The 8,828-nt window shown below is 35.2% G+C and overlaps 5 non-coding genes across 5 annotated transcripts; all 5 read right to left on the bottom strand.

Annotated features, from left to right (window-relative positions):
• Positions 1–560: 560 nt before the first annotated feature.
• On the bottom strand, positions 561–632 carry TRNAH-GUG (transfer RNA histidin (anticodon GUG)). Its single transcript has one exon. It is a non-coding gene; the product is annotated as a tRNA-His (tRNA).
• A 3,739-nt stretch (positions 633–4,371) lies between these two features.
• TRNAC-GCA (transfer RNA cysteine (anticodon GCA)) lies at positions 4,372–4,443 on the bottom strand. The gene has a single exon. It is a non-coding gene; the product is annotated as a tRNA-Cys (tRNA).
• An 880-nt stretch (positions 4,444–5,323) lies between these two features.
• On the bottom strand, positions 5,324–5,395 carry TRNAC-GCA (transfer RNA cysteine (anticodon GCA)). Its single transcript has one exon. It is a non-coding gene; the product is annotated as a tRNA-Cys (tRNA).
• Positions 5,396–6,277: 882 nt separating this feature from the next.
• Positions 6,278–6,349, bottom strand: TRNAC-GCA (transfer RNA cysteine (anticodon GCA)). Its single transcript has one exon. It is a non-coding gene; the product is annotated as a tRNA-Cys (tRNA).
• Positions 6,350–7,230: 881 nt separating this feature from the next.
• On the bottom strand, positions 7,231–7,302 carry TRNAC-GCA (transfer RNA cysteine (anticodon GCA)). Its single transcript has one exon. It is a non-coding gene; the product is annotated as a tRNA-Cys (tRNA).
• Between the last annotated feature and the right edge of the window lie 1,526 nt (positions 7,303–8,828).

Raw genomic sequence — 8,828 nt, 5'->3', positions numbered from 1 at the left:
GTTTTGTATATGAAATGATGATATATCCTATTGTTTCTTACAGTGCATTGGGTTGAAAAACATTTTAACAGGATCTATTGAAGAGGGTATATGGTTATGAAACAGGGACTTCTTGAACTCCACTCCTATGCTCTACCACTGAGTTAAACCCTTAAATGCTGAAAACTGCCCTTTTTAAAAAAAGGTGTTAGAGTGGGTGACTGTATGGAACTTGTAGAATTAATGACATCAGTGCACTTCTGGTCAGCTGTACAAATTAATACATTTCATTAAGGGCATATTATTGGTTTCCACCACAGTTTTATAACATTCATATGAGCTTCCAATGGACTATGTCAAACTGATAATATCACCAGTAGAACTTGGGTGAATGTAAAACACAGCTTGTATCATATGAAGAAATCCTAAACAGCTTAATGCTTACCCTATGTTTCAGGTGATGATGAGGAGTATTTCAAATGTAGAAATGTGTTGCTCATTACATAAAATGCTAAGATTGCAAATGTTTACTTCAATTTATTTAATTAAAAACACATTTCTACAGGTAAAACAGTTGGACAAGGGGGCACCTAGATTTGAACTAGGGACCTTTTGATCCACAGTGAAATGCTCTACCCCTGAGCTATAGCCCCATTTCTGAAATGTTTACATTTATTTATTCAGTAATATGTACAAAGTGAAAGCAACATGCAATCACCATCAAAGCAATGCATTTCCAGCCACCAAACCCTCCTTATAAGTATAAGGGGTACAAAAGATGTCCTTTATCTGCCTTGGTAAAATACAGTGAGGTTTCCATTGCAAGAATTCATACATTTCGTATCACATGTAGATCTTGGAACATGGAAAAACAATCTTTTGTCAAATGCACAAATTCTGCAAAATGTAACTGCTTCTCTACTGCAGTTTGTTGATTTTGTGCTAAGAGCATAGTTAAACCCAATGTTCCATTGTTTTTTATATGAAATGATGATATATCTTATTGTTTCTTACTGTGCATTGGGTTGAAAAACATTTTAACAGGATCTATTGAAGAGGGTATATGGTTATGAAACAGGGACTTCTTGAACTACACTCCTACGCTCTACCACTGACATAAACCCTTGAATGTTGAAAACTGCCCTTTTTTAAAAAGGTGATAGAGTGTGTGACTGTATGAAACTTGTAGAACTAATGACATCAGTGCACTTCTGGTCAGCTGTACAAATTAATACATTTCATTAAGGGCATATTATTGGTTTCCACCACAGTTTTATAACATTCATATGAGCTTCCAATGGACTATTTCAAACTGATAATATCACCAGTAGAACTTGGGTGAATGTAAAACACAGCTTGTATCATTTGAAGAAATCCTAAACAGTTTCATGGTGTTTACCCTATGTTTCAGGAGATGATCAGGAGTATTTCAAATGTAGAAATGTGTTGCTAATTACATGAAATGCTAACATTGTAAATGTTTTCTTCAATTTATTTAATAAAAAAATATTTCTACAGGTAAAACAGTTGAACAAAGGGCACCCAGAGTTGAACTAGGGACCTCTTGATCTGCAGTCAAATGCTCTACTACTGAGCTATACGGCCAGCTCTGAAAAGTCCATCTTTATTAATTCAGTAATATGTACAAAGTGCAAGCAACATGCAATCACCATCAAAGCAATGCATTTTCAACCACCAAACCCTCCTTATAAGTATAAGGGGTACAAAAATGTCCTTTATCTGCCTTGGCAAAATACAGTGAGGTTTCCATTGCAAGAATTCATACATCTCGTATCACATGTAGATCTTGGAACATGAAAAAAAAACGTTTGACAAATGCACAAATTCTGCAAAACGTAACTGCTTCTCTACTGCAGTTTGTTGATTTTGTGCTAAGAGTATAATTAAACCCAATGTTCCATTGTTTTTTATATGAAATGATGATATATCCTATTGTTTCTTACAGTGCATTGGGTTGAAAAACATTTTAACAGGATCTATTGACGAGGGTATATGCTTATGAAACAGGGACTTCTTGAACTGCACTCCTATGCACTACCACTGAGTTAAACCCTTGAATGCTGAAAACTGCCCTTTTTTAAAAAGGTGATAGAGTGGGTGACTGTATGGAACTTGTAGAACTAATGACATCAGTGCACTTCTGGTCAGCTGTACAAATTAATACATTTCATTAAGGGCATATTATTGGTTTCCACCACAGTTTTATAACATTCATATGAGCTTCCAATGGACTATTTCAAACTGATCATATCACCAGTAGAACTTGGGTGAATGTAAAACACAGCTTGTATCATACAAAGAAATCCTAAACGGCTTAATGGTGTTTACCCTATGTTTCAGGTGATGATCAGGAGTATTTCAAATGTAGAAATGTGTTGCTCATTACATAAAATGCTAACATTGTAAATGTTTTCTTCAATTTATTTAATAAAAAAAATATTTCTACAGGTAAAACAGTTGAACAAAGGGCACCCAGAGTTGAACTAGGGACCTCTTGATCTGCAGTCAAATGCTCTACTACTGAGCTATACGGCCAGTTCTGAAAAGTTCTCCTTTATTAATTCAGTAATATGTACAAAGTGCAAGCAACATGCAATCACCATCAAAGCAATGCATTTTCAACCACCAAACCCTCCTTATAAGTATATGGGGTGCGAAGGATGTCCTTTTTCTGCCTTGGTAAAATGCAGTGAGGTTTCCATTGCAAGAATTCATACATTTGGTATCACATGTAGATCTTGGAACATGGAAAAAAAATCTTTTGTCAAATGCATAAATTCTGCAAAATGTAACTGCTTCTCTACTGCAGTTTGTTGATTTTGTGCTAAGAGCATAGTTAAACCCAATTGTTCATTGTTTTGTATATGAAATGATGATATATCTTATTGTTTCTTACAGTGTATTGGGTTGAAAAACATTTTAACAGGATCTATTGAAGAGGGTATATGGTTATGAAACAGTGACCTTTTTAACTGCATTCCTACGCTCTACCACTGAGTTCAACCCTTGAATGCTGAAAACTGCCCTTTTCTAAAAAGGTGATAGAGTGGGTGACTGTATGGAACTTGTAGAACTAATGACATCAGTGCACATCTGGACAGCTGTACAAATTAATACCGTTCATTAAGGGCATATTATTGGTTTCCACCACAGTTTTATAACATTCATTTGAGCTTCCAATGGACTATTTCAAACTGATAATATCACCAGTAGAACTTGGGCGAATGTAAAACACAGCTTGTATCATATGAAGAAATCCTAAACAGTTTCATGGTGTTTACCCTATGTTTCAGGAGATGATCAAGAGTATTTCAAATGTAGAAAAGTGTTGCTCATTACATAAAATGCTAAGATTGTAAATGTTTTCTTCAATTTATTTAATAAAAAAAATATTTCTACAGGTAAAACAGTTGAACAAGGGGGCACCCAGATTTGAACTAGGAACCTCTTGATCTGCAGTGAAATGCTCTACCCCTGAGCTATACCCCCATTTCTGAAATATTCACCTTTATTTATTCAGTAATATGTACAAAGTGGAAGCAACATGCAATCACCATCAAAGCAATGCATGTTCAGCCACCAAACCCTCCTTATAAGTATAAGGGGTGCGAAGAATGTCCTTTATCTGCCTTGGTAAAATACAGTGAGGTTTCCATTGCAAGAATTCATACATTTCGTATCACATGTAGATCTTGGAACATGGAAAAAAAATCTTTTGTCAAATGCACAAATTCTGCAAAATGTAACTGCTTCTCTACTGCAGTTTGTTGATTTTGTGCTAAGAGCATAGTTAAACCCAATTGTTCATTGTTTTGTATATGAAATGATGATATATCCTATTGTTTCTTACAAGGCATTGGGTTGAAAAACATTTTAACAGGATCTATTGAAGAGGGTATATGTTTATGAAACAGGGACTTCTTGAACTGCACTCCTATGCTCTACCACTGAGTTAAACCCTTGAATGCTGAAAACTGCCCTTTTTTAAAAAGGTGATAGAGTGGGTGACTGTATGGAACTTGTAGAACTAATGACATCAGTGCACTTCTGGTCAGCTGTACAAATTAATGCATTTCATTAAGGGCATATTATTGGTTTCCACCACAGTTTTATAACATTCATATGAGCTTCCAATGGACTATTTCAAACTGATAATATCACCATCAGAACTTGGGTGAATGTAAAACACAGGTTGTATCATTTGAAGAAATCCTAAACAGCTTAATAGTGTTTACCCTATGTTTCAGGTGATGATCAGGAGTATTTCAAATGTAGAAATGTGTTGCTCATTACATAAAATGCTAAGATTGTAAATGTTTACTTCAATTTATTTAATTAAAAAAATATTTCTACAGGTAAAATAGTTGAACAAGGGGACACCCAGATTTGAACTAGGGACCTCTTGATCTGCAGTCAAATGCTCTACCACTGAGCTATACCCCCATTTCTGAAAAGTTCACCTTTATTAATTCAGTAATATGTACAAAGTGCAAGCAACATGCAATCGCCATCAAAGCAAAGCATTTCAGCCACCAAACCCTCCTTATAAGTATAAGGGGTACAAAAGATGTCCTTAATCTTTTTTGGTAAAATACAGTGAGGTTTCCATTGCAAGAATTCATACATTTCGTATCACATGTAGATCTTGGAACATGGAAAAAAATCTTTTGTCAAATGCACAAATTCTGCAAAATGTAAATGCTTGTCTACTGCAGTTTGTTGATTTTGTGCTAAGAGCATAGTTAAACCCAATTGTTCATTGTTTTGTATATGAAGTGATGATATATCCTATTGTTTGTTACAGTGCATTGGGTTGAAAAATATTTTAACAGGATATATTGACGAGGGTATATGCTTATGAAACAGGGACTTCTTGAACTGCACTCCTATGCTCTACCACTGAGTTAAACCCTTGAATGCTGAAAACTGCCCTTTTTTAAAAAGGTGATAGAGTGGGTGACTGTATGGAACTTGTAGAACTAATGACATCAATGCACTTCTGGTCAGCTGTACAAATTAATTCATTTCATTAAGGGCATATTATTGGTTTCCACCACAGTTTTATAACATTCATATGAGCTTCCAATGGACTATTTCAAACTGATCATATCACCAGTAGAACTTGGGTGAATGTAAAACACAGCTTGTATCATATGAAGAAATCCTAAACAGTTTCATGGTGTTTACCCTATGTTTCAGGAGATGATCAGGAGTATTTCAAATGTAGAAATGTGTTGCTCATTACGTAAAATGCTAAGATTGTAAATGTTTTCTTCAATTTACTTAATTAAAAAAATATTTGTACAGGTAAAACAGTTGAACAAGGGGGCACCCAGATTTGAACTAGGGACCTCTTGATCTGCAGTCAAATGCTCTACCACTGAGCTATACCCCCAGTTCTGAAAAATTCACCTTTATTAATTCATTAATATGTACAAAGTGCAAGCAACATGCAATCACCATCAAAGCAATGCATTTTCAGCCACCAAACCCTCCTTATAAGTATATGGGGTGCGAAGGATGTCCTTTATCTGCCTTGGTAAAATACAGTGAGGTTTCCATTGCAAGAATTCATACATTTCGTATCACATGTAGATCTTGGAACATGGAAAAAAAATCTTTTGTCAAATGCACAAATTCTGCAAAATGTAAATGCTTGTCTACTGCAGTTTGTTGATTTTGTGCTAAGAGCATAGTTAAACCCAATTGTTCATTGTTTTGTATAGGAAATGATGATATATCCTATTGTTTCTTACAGTGCATTGTGTTGAAAAACATTTTAACAGGATCTATTGAAGAGGGTATATGGTTATGAAACAGGGACTTCTTGAACTACACTCCTACGCTCTACCACTGACATAAACCCTTCAATGTTGAAAACTGCCCTTTTTTAAAAAGGTGATAGAGTGGGTGACTGTATGGAACTTGTAGAAGTAATGACATCAGTGCACTTCTGGTCAGCTGTACAAATTAATACATTTCATTAAGGGCATATTATTGGTTTCCACCACCGTTTTATAACATTCATATGAGCTTCCAATGGACTATTTCAAACTGATAATATCACCAGTAGAACTTGGGTGAATGTAAAACACAGCTTGTATCATATGAAGAAATCCTAAACAGTTTCATGGTGTTTACCCTATGTTTCAGGAGATGATCAGGAGTATTTCAAATGTAGAAATGTGTTGCTCGTTACATAAAATGCTAAGATTGTAAATGTTTTCTTCAATTTATTTAATTAAAAAAATATTTCTACAGGTAAAACAGTTGAAGAAGGGGGCACCCAGATTTGAACTAGGGACCTCTTGATATGCAGTCAAATGCTCTACCACTGAGCTATACCCCCAGTTCTGAAAAGTTCACCTTTATTAATTCAGTAATATGTACAAAGTGCAAGCAACATGCAATCACCATCAAAGCAATGCATTTTCAGCCACCAAACCCTCCTTATAAGTATGTGGGGTGCGAAGGATGTCTTTATCTGCCTTGGTAAAATACAGTGAGGTTTCCATTGCAAGAATTCATACATTTCGTATCACATGTAGATCTTGGAACATGGAAAAAAAATCTTTTGTCAAATGCACAAATTCTGCAAAATGTAACTGCTTCTCTACTGCAGTTTGTTGATTTTGTGCTAAGAGCATAGTTAAACCCAATTGTTCATTTTTTTGTATATGAAATGATGATATATCCTATTATTTCTTACAGTGCATTGGGTTGAAAAACATTTTAACAGGATCTATTGAAGAGGGTATATGGTTATGAAACAGGGACTTCTTGAACTACACTCCTACGCTCTACCACTGACATAAACCCTTCAATGTTGAAAACTGCCCTTTTTTAAAAAGGTGATAGAGTGGGTGACTGTATGGAACTTGTAGAACTAATGACATCAGTGCACTTCTGGTCAGCTGTACAAATTAATACAGTTCATTAAGGGCATATTATTGGTTTCCACCACAGTTTTATAACATTCATATGAGCTTCCAATGGACTATTTCAAACTGATAATATCACCAGTAGAACTTGGGTGAATGTAAAACACAGCTTGTATCATATGAAGAAATCCTAAACAGTTTCATGGTGTTTACCCTATGTTTCAGGATATGATCAGGAGTATTTCAAATGTAGAAATGTGTTGCTCATTACATAAAATGCTAAGATTGTAAATGTTTTCTTCAATTTATTTAATTAAAAAAATATTTCTACAGGTAAAACAGTTGAACAAGGGGGCACCCAGATTTGAACTAGGGACCTCTTGATCTGCAGTCAAATGCTCTACCACTGAGCTATACCCCCAGTTCTGAAAAATTCACCTTTATTAATTCAGTAATATGTACAAAGTGCAAGCAACATGCAATCACCATCAAAGCAATGCATTTTTAGCCACCAAACCCTCCTTATAAGTATATGGGTTGCGAAGGATGTCCTTTATCTGCTTTGGTAAAATACAGTGAGGTTTCCATTGCAAGAATTCATACATTTCGTATCACATGTAGATCTTGGAACATGGAAAAAAAATCTATTGTCAAATGCACAAATTCTGCAAAATGTAAATGCTTGTCTACTGCAGTTTGTTGATTTTGTGCTAGGAGCATAGTTAAACCCAATTGTTCATTGTTTTGTATATGAAATGATGATATATCCTATTGTTTCTTACAGTGCATTGGGTTGAAAAACATTTTAACAGGATATATTGACGAGGGTATATGCTTATGAAACAGGGACTTCTTGAACTGCACTCCTATGCTCTACCACTGAGTTAAACCCTTGAATGCTGAAAACTGCCCTTTTTTAAAAAGGTGATAGAGTGGGTGACTGTATGGAACTTGTAGAACTAATGACATCAATGCACTTCTGGTCAGCTGTACAAATTAATACATTTCATAAAGGGCATATTATTGATTTCCACCACAGTTTTATAACATTCATATGAGCTTCCAATGGACTATTTCAAACTGGTCATATCACCAGTAGAACTTGGGTGAATGTAAAACACAGCTTGTATCATATGAAGAAATCCTAAACAGTTTCATGGTGTTTACCCTATGTTTCAGGAGATGATCAGGAGTATTTCAAATGTAGACATGTGTTGCTCATTACATAAAATGCTAAGATTGTAAATGTTTTTTTCAATTTATTTAATAAAAAAATATTTCTACAGGTAAAACAGTTGGGCAAGGGGGCACCCACATTTGAACTAGGGACATTTTGATCTGCAGTGAAATGCTCTACCCCTGAGCTATACCCCCATTTCTGAAATGTTCACCTTTATTTATTCAGTAATATGTACAAAGCCCAAGCAACATGCAATCACCATCAAAGCAATGCATTTTCAGCCACCAAACCCGCCTTATAAGTATATGGGGTGCGAAGAATGTCCTTTACCTGCCTTGGTAAAATACAGTGAGGTTTCCATTGCAAGAATTCATACATTTCGTATCACATGTAGATCTTGGAACATGGAAAAAAAATCTTTTGTCAAATGCACAAATTCTGCAAAATGTAAATGCTTGTCTACTGCAGTTTGTTGATTTTGTGCTAAGAGCATAGTTAAACCCAATTGTTCATTGTTTTGTATATGAAATTATGATATATCCTATTGTTTCTTACAGTGCATTGGGTTGAAAAACATTTTAACAGGATCTATTGAAGAGGGTATATGGTTATGAAACAGGGACTTCTTGAACTACACTCCTACGCTCTACCACTGACATAAACCCTTGAATGTTGAAAACTGCCCTTTTTTAAAAAGGTGATAGAGTGGGTGACTCTATGGAACTTGTGGAACTAATGACATCAATGCACCTCTGGTCAGCTGTACA

Source organism: Ambystoma mexicanum, unplaced genomic scaffold (genome assembly GCF_040938575.1).
Source record: "Ambystoma mexicanum isolate Mex_15411 unplaced genomic scaffold, UKY_AmexF1_1 Mex_scaf66, whole genome shotgun sequence".
NCBI classification, from domain to species: Eukaryota; Metazoa; Chordata; class Amphibia; order Caudata; family Ambystomatidae; genus Ambystoma; species Ambystoma mexicanum.
Note: the sequence above shows the minus strand (reverse complement) of the source record. Positions and strands in the feature narration are given on the sequence as shown.